General features: G+C 45.6%; 2 long non-coding RNA genes across 2 annotated transcripts; both read right to left on the reverse strand.

The window, feature by feature from the left end:
* Positions 1 to 501: 501 nt before the first annotated feature.
* LOC308466323 lies at positions 502 to 11608 on the reverse strand. Its single transcript, XR_013980750.1, has 3 exons — positions 11538 to 11608; positions 3115 to 3204; positions 502 to 1185 (listed from the first exon to the last, which is right to left on the reverse strand). It is a non-coding gene; the product is annotated as an uncharacterized lncRNA (long non-coding RNA).
* On the reverse strand, positions 7414 to 8917 carry LOC308466364. Its single transcript, XR_013980801.1, has 2 exons — positions 8475 to 8917; positions 7414 to 8434 (listed from the first exon to the last, which is right to left on the reverse strand). It is a non-coding gene; the product is annotated as an uncharacterized lncRNA (long non-coding RNA).
* Positions 11609 to 13984: the final 2376 nt, after the last annotated feature.

Consider the following 13984-nt stretch of genomic DNA (forward strand, 5'->3'; position numbering starts at 1 on the left):
ATTTGACTTGCCCTCTCAAACAGACGGGATTTTCTCCCCCTTTCATTTTTTTGCTATAAGTATTCTGGCAGCAGCTGTTGCATATAAGAATACTTTTCTTTGGTCGCAGTTCAAAAAGTTTCGTATGCCAAGAAGATCAGAAATCAAGAAGATAGAAATTTTACTAAGGAATGGGAAAAAATTATAATTTATCTTGGAGAACACTGTAAGCAACTAAAAATGGACTGTAACAACACTTGTAATGTCACAAGAACTATGGGAAAACAGGGATTTTTAAGAAAACGGAGAATTTTATAAGATGCAGTTGAAAAAAAAAGAATTCTGACGGAACCGGTAGAGGGGCAGAGGGAAGTGCAAGGATTCAGTGAATCCTTTACAGTATGATTATGATTTGAATATAAATGTAAATGGTAAAAACCAATAATTTTTTTAAAAAAAACCCCACAACCCTCCAAGAAAGTTTCATATAGAAAAACTTTTTTTAAAAAACAACAACAACCATTATAAATATAAAAGTTTAAAACAACAGGACATACTTACAATCCAGTTCCAAGACATATATCAAGTGGGATAAAGATTTTAGAAGACTTGTTGAAATTAGCCTGTGGAACTCCCTGCTACAAGGTTTTCAATTCACTGGCATCCCAACTCCAGGCTATATCACTTTACCTTGATTCAGATTGGGTGATGTTTACTTGATAGCTTGGAGGACGCATTGAGAGTGCTTGTGCTTCCTGCTTTTCCCTGAACTCTTTCTCACTTTTTACTTCTTTTAAAAAAACTTTATCTGTATTCACACCAGAGAAGCTGAATGCGTTCTTCAGTCTCCAGGCATGTGCAGATAAACCTCTCTCACAAACCCTCAGGAAAACCATTCAACTGTCCTTTTAATTGGATTCACGGTGGATAAAGAGAGGTTTGTCTTCTCCTCCCATTAGTAGCACCAGAAGTTGTGGTCACTCAATGAAATGGATTAGTAGGAAACTCAGGAAAGGCAAAATAAATATTTCTTCACACACCCTGCAATTTTTTGTTTGTTAAGATCAATTATTATTAATTGCACCATCCCTGCTGATTGTATTTACTTGTAAATTCCTCCCTTCCCTCTTTGTAGGCAAATCCTGCTTTCTTCCCTGAAGGAAAAAACTCCTGTCTTGAGTGTCCCACTACTTGGTGAAGACGGAACTGAAATGGCATCAAAGAACATTGTTCCAAGTTAAAAGCCTAGGGAGTCTCAAGGGTTGTGGGGCTTCTGAGTACTTTTGCACAATTTAGCCACTAGAGGGAGAAAGAAACACACTGAATTAACTTGAATTACCATGGAAAAAATTAATACGTGTTGCAATGCTTGGCTAGAAAGTGGTACCTCTTATGAATACCAACCCCCTGGTATTCTGCTAGGCAAAAGGAAGTTTTAGGACTGCACCGAATATTTTCTAGTTTTGCTTTTCAGGCCAAATATAGAACCTCAATATTTGAATATTGAATTTGACAATTTGAATATTGTCAAAATTCTTTATTGTGAAACTAAATCACCTTTTCACCTGTTCCTCTGTTGTTTCTCTTATTGGCTGCAACTCCTGCACCAGCACAACCCCTCAAGAATTGCATCCTTTCCCCTTCCTGGATTAGTCACATAGCCCATCCCAGCCAATCAGGGAGCACAGGCTCTTTCTAGACCCCCCACCCGCACAAATTCCTTGCTCTTTCTCCCACCCACTCAAAGCTGTGCTCTTTCTTGCCCCCACCTGCCCAATTTTCAAGCCACAGCCAACCTTGCCTGCCACTCAGGGGCGGAGGAAGGGGGCGGTGGGAGCAGTGTGCCCTGGGTGCCATCACTGAGGGGGGTGACATTTGGCACGCCACACGCCTGCGACTTCCAAGCCTACCCCGAGTTGTCAGGCGAAGGAGTGGAGCTGCACTGCCTTGCCAGTGGACTTCCCCCCTTCTTCCTTCGTTTTGACAGCTCGGGGGAGGCTTGGGAGTCACGGGTGGGCAGCACGCGGTTGCCCCCCACTCCTGGGCTGCTTCCTGGGGAGGGAAGCCTCCCCTGAGCTGTCAAAAGGAAGAGGGAATGGAGGAAGGCTGCTGGCAAAGCGGCGTGGCTCCCCCACCCAGGAAGCAGCCCGCCATGGGCGGCTCGCCACACCCCCTATGGGCGGCTCTACCCCCTATGGGTCCTGCCTCCAGGTGCACAGCATGTGCGCAGCTCTGGGTGCCGGAGAGGCTAGCTCCACCTCTGCTGCCCCTGCCTTACCTTTGTTAGAATTCCTGCTCTGTGACTGCAGTCATGGGATTGTTGTCTATCACATGATGGTATATGTTTTGACTCCACAGTGTGGGAAGTGACGGAGACAGGATATTTGTGTTACTGTGTTCCGTGAAGTGGGACTATTGTCCTTTGTTCTTTTTTCTCTTTGCTGTCTGATGCTAGAGAGAGAGGGAGCCATGTTGCAGTGCTCTGTGTGTGTTTATATGTAAATAAAGCAGATTAGCCAAAATGCTTAGTTGCTGAGGTCTGTCACGCAAGCTGCAAAGACTCTGCGGATCCCTAAGTGTGCCGGTGCCGGTTGGCATCGGTCGCTGTGATGTTCGGGCAGAAGAAAGCTTTTGAAGCTCCCGAACGATCGACCAGGAGGGAGGGAACATGCCAGTCAGGCATGTGTCTCTGCCAGGGTCCTACTTGAGTGCAGGACGAGCTCCTGACAACCTTTGCTGTCTGTCTGTCCTCTGCTGCCTCGGTGGTGGTTGGCTTCATCAGTAGGTCTTCTCATGGCCTTCTCAAGGCCTATTCCTCTTCGCTGGCAGAAGCGGTGTGTCTACTTCCAGATGTGCTGCTCCCACTTCCGGCTGTGCGGGGGTGGCCATGGCGAAGGCTGTCCCGGCCACCCAGGAGGAGGCAGTGAAGGTGAGGCAGTGGAAGTGGAACATCCCAGAATTCAAACAGAAGCAAGGGCGGCTTCTGTGAATCAGTGATGTGCTGCTCAAATCAGGACAGTTGAGTGATATTGGGGTATTTGAACAAATGTACAAAGGCTAGTATTTTTCCATAGCAAAGGTGGGGTAAGCTAAGTTTTTGCGACTGAATCACAGGTTTTCAGAGAGTTTACTTACGTTAATGAAGTAGCCCACACCACTCTGAGCCAAAAGTTTGTTTTGCAAGCACGCAGAGATCTCCCTAGGCATTCGCCAACATGCAGCAAGCTGGAAGAAGAGGGAGACAGAGTTCTTTTGATTTTTAAGCTGAAAAAATTGGTTTTGGGCAAAGATACGTTCTTGAGCCTTTTACTGGGATCAGTAGATGTAAGAATAGAAAGGTATAGCTGATACAAGGCATCGTTTATTGTTTTTGTAATGTTTAAACCAAGTTTAGGTATGGGGGTGGCACTGTGGGTTAAACCACAGAGTCTAGGACTTGCCGATCAGAAGGTCGGTGGTTTGAATCCCCGTGACGAGGTGAGCTCCCGTTGCTCGGTCCCTGCTCCTGCCAACCTAGCAGTTTGAAAGCACCTCAAAGTGCAAGTAGATAAATAGGTACCGCTCTGGCGGGAAGGTAAACGACGTTTCCGTGCGCTGCTCTGGTTTGCCAGAAGCGGCTTAGTCATGCTGGCCACATGACCTGGAAGCTGTATGCCGGCTCCCTCGGCCAATAAAGCGAGATGAGCGCCGCAACCCCAAAGTCAGCCACGACTGGACCTAATGGTCAGGGGTCCCTTTACCTTTACCTTTAAACCAAGTTTGTGCAAGTAAAGCTTTAAATCTTATTGTTTTGTGATGAGAATTTGTTTTCTACACGAGAGGCCGGATCCGGGAGAGAACTTCTATTGGCAACATTAATGATTTACACAGAACGGGTAAGGCAATGAGGTTTATTTTATAAAGCCCCAGTGTTTGGGCTAATTTCTCAATCCAAGTCTTGCTTCTTGAACCAGGAGGACTAAGCCGCTACCAGATCTCTTGCCCTGCTTGTCAGCATGCAGACGTCCACCTGCTCAGTGCTGGCTTGGCTTTGCATCAGCCTGCCTTTCTGGTGACAGCCCCCCTTCCGCTTGTTTGAAATGGGAGGCAGCCTTGTCTCTAGCCTGCTAGCCATGTCACAGAAATCCCTCTCCTTGCTCCCGGTGGCTCAGCTGTCCTTTGTCAGCTGTGTCATCCTTTCATATCTTCAACAGCGACAAGAGCATTTTGCGGTTTTCATGTTTGCCGTCTTGATCAGTTGGAACCGGAAAGGCGTTGAACACCCATTTGGGACAGAGGGGTGACAAATAAAACATCTATTTCCAGCCATAAAACAATAGCCTTACAAACAGATATTTAAAGAGTAACAGGATAATGACTTAATCTCCTTTGTCACAGTAATGCACTTTAAATTGCTGCCTAAAACCGCCACAGCCTTTATTATCAAACTTCCTGTTGAAATCTCTTCCTTTCCTGGGTGTGTGTTTGTGTGTGGCTGAAAAGGAATTATGGGAAGGTGTTTTGCCCTGCAGTGGCAGTTCTGGGGTGTAGCGTGTGCCAGGAACACAGAACAGGGCTGGTCTTGGAGTGGGGCTGGTAGTGTTACCCCAGAAGGCAGGCAGATCTTCTTTTAAAAAATCATATTTATTTGGTTTTACAAATATGAATTTATAACATTCCAAAGACATATCCCTATACAGAGATTAGTGGGACACGGGTGGCACTGTGGGTTAAACCACAGAGCCTAGGACTTGCTGATCAGAAGGTTGGCGGTTCGAATCCCCACAAAGAGGTGAGCTCCCATTGCTCAGTCCCTGCTCCTGCCCACCTAGCAGTTTGAAAGCACGTCAAAGTGCAAGTAGATAAATAGGTAGTGCTCCGACGGGAGGGTAAATGGCATTTCTGTGCGCTGCTCTGGTTTGCCATAAAGGGCTTAGTCATGCTGGCCACATGACCTGGAATCTGTACGCCGGCTCCCTCGGCCAATAAAGCGAGATGAGCGCCGCAACTCCAGAGTTGGCCACAACTGGACCTAATGGTCAGGGGTCCCCTTTACCTTTATACAGAGATTACTCTGAATCTCGAGACTTCCACCCACCCCTTCCATGGGTCCTATTGTCAAAATGTACAACTGCATATTATTCCATATTCTATATTTTGTATCCATCCATATTGTACACAGTATTTATTACATTACAAGTGGGTTTCAAATCCTGCTAGTGTTTCCATCTGCTTGCAGTGGTCTCCTAGATAAGTTACAAATTTTCCCCATTCTTTTAAAAAGTTTTTGTCCTCTTGGTTCCTGAGTTTTCCAGTCAGCTTTGCTATTTCAGCGTAGTCTGTCAGCTTAGTTTGCCCTTCCTCTCTGGTAGGGACGTTTTCTTCTTTCCATCTCTGGGCTAGTAGCATCTGAGCAGCTGTTGTCCCGTACATAAAAAGTCTATTTTGCTCCTTTGCGATTCCGGTACCTATAATTCCTAATAAAAATGTTTCTGGGTTTTTTTAACAAAGGTTATTTTAAACACCCCCCCCCCATTCATTATATATAATCTCCCAGAAAGCTTTTATTACCTTACACGTCCACCACGTATGATAAAAGGTACAGTGGTACCTCGGGTTACATATGCTTTAGGTTACATACACTTCAGGTTACAGACTCCATTAATCCAGAAATATTACCTCGGGTTAAGAACCTTGCTTCAGGATGAGAACAGAAATTGTGCTCCGGCAGCGCGGCAGCAGCAGGAGGCTCCGTTAGCTAAAGTGGCACTTCAGGTTAAGAACAGTTTCCGGTTAAGAACGGACCTCCAGAACGAATTAAGTACTTAACCTGAGGTACCACTGTACCTTCTTTTTCTTTACATTTCCAGCAGGTATTTGAACTTGTTCCGTAGAATGCAAATACCTGCTGGAAATGTAAAGAGAAAAAAAGCACTATGATGTCACTTTAAACAGTCGTGGCTTCCCCAAAGGATTCTGGGAACTGTAGTTTGCTAAGGGTGCCGAAAGTTGTTAGGAGGCCTCCATTTCCCTGCTAGAGCTACAATTTCCAGCGGTCCTGGGGAAGAAGACTGCCCAGCCGCTCTCGAGAATTGTAGTTCTGTGGGGGGAATGAAGATCTCCCAGCAACTCTCAACACTCTTAGCAAACTGGAAGGTATCGCAGAGGCTACCCTTGGTGTGTGTTAAGAAGAGAGAAGAGTTTGGATTTGATATCCTGCTTTATCACTACCCGAAGGAGTCTCAAAGCAGCTAACAATCTCCTCCCCCTTCCTCCCCCACAACAAACACTCTGTGAGGTGAGTGGGGCTGAGAGACTTCAAAGAAGTGTGACTGGTCCAAGGTCACCCAGCACTTGCATGTGGAGGAGCGGGGAAGTGAACCCGGTTCACCAGATTACGAGTCTACCTCTCTTAACCACTACACCACACTGGCTCTCAGTGAATATGAGCTGAATATGCGGGAAAATACCACTGCCCAAGCTACTTGATACCTAAACTACAGAATGAATGGATGACATTCTTTTCATTCTCCTTCAGATCTGCCCCTGGGATCCTGCACGCCATTATTTTGTCAGTTGGAATCCTATCTTGGCGTCCTCCACCAGCCTACAGGAATTAAACTCCTGACCGTTTTTACAATCTACCTTAGTGATGTGTTACCTCGAATAGCTTAATCCTTTTGTCTCTCTAGGCAAGCTGAATCATCCCGGAGAGTTCTCTTAGGAACTAATCTTTGTAGCATTGCGCTCCGGCTTTCGACCAGGACTCGAGGCTAGCCGAGTCTGCCAGCCGAGCCTCTTTTCAGACATTTTGTCTGGAGGCTTCCAGGCAGAAAGAAGATTTTTGGGGAAAGCAGCATTGCGTGATATCTTCCTAAGCCTGACTTTAAATCGACCTTGAAAGCTGCACATAAATAGAACTTTTGCATAACAGGGGAAAGGCAGGCAAACAGGGGAGGAAGCAAGGGCTCTGCTCTTACAGCTGACTAAATTCAGCTCAGTTCGTTAAAGTTTCCCCTTCTGAAAAAAACAACACCTGGAATTTTAAGCTACCATTGGTCTATAGAGGCGATTTCCAAGTGGATCTTTCCTCTGAAGGTTTTATTCTTTTCACTTCCATTCATTGTAGCATCAGGTACCCTTCAAAGGTTTTGAGCAAACAGAGCCCCCACCTTGCTGGCTAGGAAATTCAGGCCTTGAAACCAGGGGCATAGCATGGGGGTGCATGGTGGCCATGGCCCCAGTCACATTTTTAAAAAAATCTCTCTCTCTCTCTCTCTCTCTCTCTCTCTCTCTCTCTCTCTCTCTCTCATTTTTATTGGTTTTTACAAATACAAAATACAAATAAACAAAGAATAAAAAGTACCGTATATCTATATAAAGAGATTCTCTGAATCTCAAGACTTCCCCTCATCCCCTCCATGGGGTCTCATTTTGAACATCTACTACTGTATATTCATCTACACTCCAGTTTTTTTAATATCAGACCATATTATCCATTGTAATTTTTACACTACAAGTGAAATCAAGATCCTGCCTTTGTTTCCATCTGCTTACAGTAGTCTCCTAAATAACTTATAATTTTTCCCCATTCTTTTATAAAGTTTTTGTCCTCTTGGTTCTGAGGTTTCCAGTCAATTTTGCCATCTCTGCATAGTCCATCAGCTAATAGCATCCAGGTGGCTGTTGTTCCATACATAAAAAGTATTTTCTGCTCCTTTGGTATGTCGGTACCTGTAATTCCTAATAAAAAGACTTCTGGTTTCTTAAAATTTATTTTAAGCATTTTTTTCATTTCATTATATATCATCTCCCAGAAAGCTTTTATTACTTTACAAGGCCACCACATATGATAAAAGGTACCTTCTTTTTCTTTACATTTCCAGCAGATATTTGTGCTTGTCCTATACATTTTTGCTAGTTTAGTATGGGTCAAATACTACTGATACATCATTTTCATATAATTCTCTTTTAGTATACAGCATGCAGTAAATTTCAAAAATTGTGTCCCAGGCACAATTTTTTGAGGGGGCGGGAACTAGGTGCCCCCCACAGGCGCTCCCAGTGTGGCCTGGCCCAGTGCTCCTCTGTGTCCACCAAGGGCCGCGATAATGTGGGGATGATTAGGAAGGCAGGAGAGGATATATTTTTAAATTACATCCTTCCTAACTTGCGCTAGCAAGTTCCATATTCTAGCAGAGTTCCAAACATCCCCCTTTTTAAATTACGCAGTGATCAGCTTGTTGCTGACTCATCTGAGCCTTACTATTAAAGGTTCCTTCCTGGTAAAATCCCTTCTAATCCTTCTGAAAAAGAATAAACACAAGAATCTGATTAACGTTAATATAAAAGTAGTTTAGTCACCGATTCATTCAGGTTCACAGACATATCCCTGATGGCAGGCTTAGGTCACATAACAGCTAGAACTATTCGATAAAGAAGTTAGTCCCAAGTGACTGCGACTAAGCAGTCACTTCTCCAAACACACAGCAACATACAAAATGGAGAAGACACACTGCTCAGAATATGGAGGCCGTGTGCTCCTCCATGTTAGCACAACAGACCACACCCTCTTCAAGTCTGTCCCAGCTCAGGAGGAAACAGGAAGTCTTCTCCTGAGTGGTACAAAACATCCCCTAACATGTCCACTGTTGGACTGTTGTACTTGACTGCAGTTTTACATCCCACAGATAGCTGGCCAGGCTGCCCCCTGCACAGTTGGGCAGGTGGCTCAGTGTGGCCCCACTTTGCCCTAGTGGAGGCATGTCCAACTCCCAAGAGACTGCGATCTACTCACAGTATAACCCACAGTTGCAATAACAAACCTAGACAGCATCTTAAAAAGCAGAGACATCACCTTGCCAACAAAGGTCCGTACAGTTAAAGCTATGGTTTTCCCAGTAGTGATGTATGGAAGCGAGAGCTGGACTATAAAGAAGGCTGATCGCCGAAGAATTGATGCTTTTGAATTATGGTGCTGGAGGAGACTCTTGAGAGTCCCATAGACTGCAAGAAGATCAAACCTATCCATTCTTGAGGAAATCAGCCCTGAGTACTCACTGGAAAGACAGATCGTGAAGCTGAGACTCCAATATTTTGGCCACCTCATGAGAAGAGAAGACTCCCTGGAAAAGACCCTGATGTTGGGAAAGATGGAGGGCACAAGGAGAAGGGGACGACAGAGGACGAGATGGTTGGATAGTGTTCTCGAAGCTACAAACATGAGTTTGACCAAACTGCGGGAGGCAGTGGAAGACAGTAGTGCCTGGTGTGCTCTGGTCCATGGGGTCATGAAGAGCCGGACACGACTAAACAACAACAACAGACCACAGTTGTTGAGCTTTTTGGGGGGAGATGACCTGTTGGGCATGCCTGCCCTAGTGGGAGTGGGGTCATTCTGGTGGTGTCAGTGGCAAGGGCTGGTCAGGCACCTCTTGCCCAGTGTGCTCATGTAACATGTGACAGCGACTGTTGCTACGCCACTACTTGAACCATGACCCCCCCTTCAATAATCTAATGCTGAGACCTTTCTGATGGGTTGTATCCAATAAAGTTCTACCCACTGAAATTACTGGACATGGCTCCCTTAGGTCGTGTTAGAGAAGAGATTTGGAACCTGTGGCCCTCCACATGTGCGGGATGACAATTCCCACAATTCCTGGCCATGCTGTGAGCCGTACATCTGCATGGTGCTGACAGAGCTGCCTCCCTGCCTTGGCTACCCCCTTGCATTCCCCCTCTGGTAAAGAGATGCCCGTCCTCTGAACACTTAGCAACAGCAGTGGGCTCTTATGCCCCTGCATTCATTGCTTCATAAATGACTTTAAAGTCAAAAATAACCTCTGAGCCTGGATCTGGCAGGTCCCCAGCCTTATCTGCTCCCTCTGATAAGGATGCAAGAGGCCCTCTGTCTTTGCTGCCCCATTGCTGCATCTTACTCCCTTTACTGATTTGTTGGTTGTAACTGTGCGAAAAAGAGAGGGAACTCTGGAGTGCCATTGGCAGCCCTAAGGATCTGTGAGCTCACCCTAAATGGCACGATAATGGCGCTAAATTATGTGTGAATGTGCACGGTTTTCAGGTCTTCGGCCATAGCACTAGCAAAACGTTAATTCTGCATTTGGCGTCGTTGCCAAAGCGTTCCACTCCCATGAAAGCGCTGGCAGGGATGTGAGCGTCTAAAACCCAAAAGCTGTGTTTCCTTCCAGGTTATTTGACTAAAAATAGAGGAAGATAAAGAAGCAGCCCTTCCGCCCGGTAACAAAGCAATGCTAACTCCTGCACTTGACTGAGCAAATCCATCGCTTTAGCCAGATAGCCTTGACCTAATACAATGCTGCGGAGTCGACTGCTGAGCATCGCTCGCGCCTGCTCCATTTTCATTCTGCCCTTTAAAAAATGTTTGCATTGCAATACAAAATTGTACAACATGATTCAGCCTGGTTAAGATGAGCAGATAACATTTTCAAAAGCAAAAGCTGCAGCCACCCACAGAGATTGCATTTGGGGGGACATAACACCTAGGCCTCTAAGCACCAGATAAGGCTACCCAATTTGGCCTTGCCTGAATTTGTACCTAGGGTGGCCAGATGCAAAAGAAGACAGAGCTCCTGAACTTTTAATAGCCGTGTGCGGAAGACTGAATTTTCAGCAGGTGTTATATGTACTCCATTGAGCAATCTAGCTTTCTGCACTAGCTGCTGCTTCTGGACCAACCTTAAGAGTATTCCAACAAACAGCATGTTATAGCAATCTAATTGTGAGGTTACCAATGCACAGGTCACAGGATCTAGGCTTTCTCTGTCCAGGAGTGGATGTAAACAGGCTTACCTGCCAAAGCTAGCAATAGATGCTCCTTGCCACTCAGGTAACTTGTGCTTCCAGGAGTACCCTAGATCAGACACCTATGCTTTCAGACTGATGGCAACCCCATCTACAAAAGGTGAATCTCCCAGTTCCTGGTCTCACGAACCACCCACTCCCAGTGCCATTTGCTTATCAGAATTCAACTTTAGTATATATTAGCTCCAGACCCTCCAAGTGTCCCTATTTTCCAGGTGCACTCCCAGATTTACAGAAGCTGTTCCGGTTTCTCATTTGATCCTGGAATGTCACGCTTTTCCTTAGGTAAAGGGACTCCTGACCATTAGGTCCATTCGTGACTGACTCTGGGGTTGCGGTGCTCATCTCGCTTTATTGGCCAAGGGAGCCGGCGTACAGCTTCCGGGTCATGTGGCCAGCATGACAGCTGCTTCTGGTGAACCATGGCAGCACATGGAAACATGGTTTACCTTCCCATTGGAGTGGTACCTATTTATCCACTTGCATTTTGACGTGCTTTCGAACTGCTAGGTTGGCAGGAGCAGGGACCGAGCAACGGGAGCTCACCTCGTCGCGGGGATTCAAACTGCCGACCTTCTGATTGGCAAGCCCTAGGCTCTATGGTTTAACCCACAGTGCCACCCGCGTCCCACTCATGCTTTTCCTTAGGACCTCCCTAGTTTCACTGGAGAAATGTTGGAGGGTATGGAGTTATGAGACCCCCCGAGTGAAGGAGATAAGTAACTATACAGTCATACCTTCGTTGTTGAACACCCTGGAACTTGGACGTTTTGGTTCTGAACGCCGCAAACCCAGAAGTGATTGTTTCGGTTTGTGAACGTTCTTTTGGAACCTGAACGTCTGATGGGGTTCCGTGGCTTCTGATTGGCTGCAGGAGCTTCCTGCAGCCAAACAGAAACCGCGATTTGGTTTTCAAACATTTTGGAAGTCGTACGGACTTCTGGAACAGATTCCGTTCGACTTCCAAGGTACGACTGCACAACCTTTAGAAGACATATGAAGTGTAATAGGGAAGTTTTTAGTGTTTAGTGTTTTATTATGGTTTTATGTGTCTCGAAAGCCAACCAGAGTGGCTGGGGCAACCCAGTCAGATGGGTGGGGAATAACAACAACAACAACAACAACAACAACAACAACAATGGAATAGGACATCCCTATTTTCATCAGAGAAATGTTGGAGAGTATGTAGCTCTCATCCAACAGCAGGCCAAGAGAGGCCGTGTGGTGAGTTGTGACTGATACTGGAAGCCAGAGACAGAGATATGTGTTGTCTGTGCTGGAGCCAAAGCTTCTTCCTTGGAAACCTAATTGGGAAGCAAGGTTTGCTGGAGTGTGGCGCTGCGAGCCCCTCCATCCTATGCTCAAGTTGCATACATGTGTGAACAAAGCCATACATCCTGAACACACTACTCTCCATTGACCTTCTTTGCTAGGAAACGGAACCCTGGGTCAGTGCTGGAATTCCTGGAGTCTCTCGCCACCACAGAGACTGGGGTGCGCACAACAATATGAGCGAAATAAATTTTATCGCTCTGTGGTATCTCCTTTGAGCCTCTTATAGTAAAGCAGGGAGACAACACTTGTCAAAACTTCCTTGCAAATGAATCCAGTTGGTACTTTGAACTGTAAATGGCCGCATGGGTGGTGTTTTGATTGCCAGCCTGCCATGGAGAAGGCATGGAGAAGATGGATTGTGAGGGTTTAGTCAGTGCCATGCTTCTTATTAGCAGGTGAAACTGGCAGAAGATACCCAAGGGAGTGGGTGGGAAACAGGTATAAGCTAGTTTTCTCCTTTTAAAAGAAATGAAAAGATGGCGGTGAGTGGAGTGGGCAGTAAAGTGCTTTCTTTCTGTCTGTCTGTCATTGCTAAAAGTGGCTGGGAACTCTTGGCAGCTATCTATTAGACTGCAGCAAACAATTCATCTGGAGGCTGGGGAATGGACTGTGTCATTACTGGCCGCTAGTCTTACATCCCCCTCTTAAGTCAAACATATTTGTCAAACCTGTTGGCTATATATAACACAGATGTGTGTGAAATGCCAACTGCCTGTCTCCTTTGGGTTCAAAACTGCAATTCTTGTGTGAGAAACTCGGATGTGAAACTTGATTTCCTAGGTGGTGGCAACGTAGGGAGGAATTTTCCAGAACAGAATATAAATGTGGCAGCGGGGTGTGTGTGTGAATAGGTTAGGGAATTTAAAGGGGAATATCTCAAGGTGTAATCAGCTCCATTTAAAATAATTGGCAGCCTGACCATCATTGGCATCAGGAGGATGTGGGTTGCACACTGAGAGTTTAAAGGTGATTTCCAATGAATGTTTATTATGGCATTGAATGTTTATTATGGCATTGGTCCACAGGATGTCATTTTTATGCTGTGAAAAACCCTGAGATCTACGAATGCAGGGTGGTAAATCATCATCAACATCCAGCTGTTATTCCCATTGACTCCAATCCGGATTTACACTTTGTGAGTACCGTAAATTTCAATAAGTTTTTAAAATGCCAGTGCCCCATTTACAAAATCTGAATGACCCATTTGCAGTATTAGTGGTCTTAAGACACATAAGGAACAATGGAGCAAGCTTCATTACAGTGTGGTGTAGTGGTTAAGAGCAGTGGACTCGTAATCTGGTGAACTGGGTTCGATTCCCTGCTCCTTCACATGCAGCTGCTGCGTGACTTTGGGCTAGTCACACTTCTCTGAAGTCTCTCAGCCCCACTCACCTCACAGAGTGTTTGTTGTGGGGGAGGAAGGGAAAGGAGAATGTTAGCTGCTTTGAGACTCCTTAGGGTAGTGATAAAGCAGGATATGAAATCCAAACTCTTCTTCTTCTTCTCTTCTTCTTCTTCTTCTTCTTCTTCTTCTTCTTCTTCTTCTTCTTCTTCTTCTTCTTCTTCTTCTTCTTCCTGAAGGCTTATGAACTGGCTCTTCTGATTTCCAGAAGTCATCCAGGAAATTAATCCAGTTTGTTCAGATTATTTCTGGAGTGGATTCAGCAGGTCCAGCTTTCAACTAGTAAACTGAATTTGAGTGGCTCTCGCCGCCATGAGAGGCCAAGGTTTTTGACATGGACCGCTTCACCTGTTGATTGCTGCCTGTCACTCACAATGCACAGTGTTTATCTGCATAAAAAAAGATGGCTGCCAGTCTGAACCTCAGCTACTTTTAGAATGTTTAAGA

The sequence above is a fragment of the Podarcis pityusensis genome (assembly GCF_964106645.2).
Source record: "Podarcis pityusensis genome assembly, chromosome: 17".
NCBI classification, from domain to species: domain Eukaryota; kingdom Metazoa; phylum Chordata; class Lepidosauria; order Squamata; family Lacertidae; genus Podarcis; species Podarcis pityusensis.